We start from the raw sequence: 383 nt of genomic DNA on the forward strand, positions 1-383 counted from the left end.
ACCGACCCCTCTTTTCTAAGTTTGGCCATCTCTTTGTCCTTTCAATTTCAGTCCTTAAATTCATCAATCAATCCTTTCATTTATATGATAGGCCTGTATTTAAAATAAATATTTACCACAAATTAAAAGTATCTTATATTATTAGATATGTTATTATAAAACATGTTTTAATTAAAGAGTTATTGATACTTCAAGTGCAAAATGATGATATAAAACCTTGATAAAAAATGCACTTTTAAGTACTAATCAGACCTCTCCCCTTTGATAACTCCTTACCACTTAATTATTGCTAGTTAAGCTACCAGTTCACTTGTTGTTCATGGTATATGTTAAGAGTTACATCTATCGCTCAACTTTCTAGTTTAATCTTTAATTAGTGTTAA

Source organism: Populus euphratica, unplaced genomic scaffold, assembly GCF_000495115.2.
Source record: "Populus euphratica unplaced genomic scaffold, PopEup_1.0 scaffold221.1, whole genome shotgun sequence".
NCBI lineage: Eukaryota > Viridiplantae > Streptophyta > Magnoliopsida > Malpighiales > Salicaceae > Populus > Populus euphratica.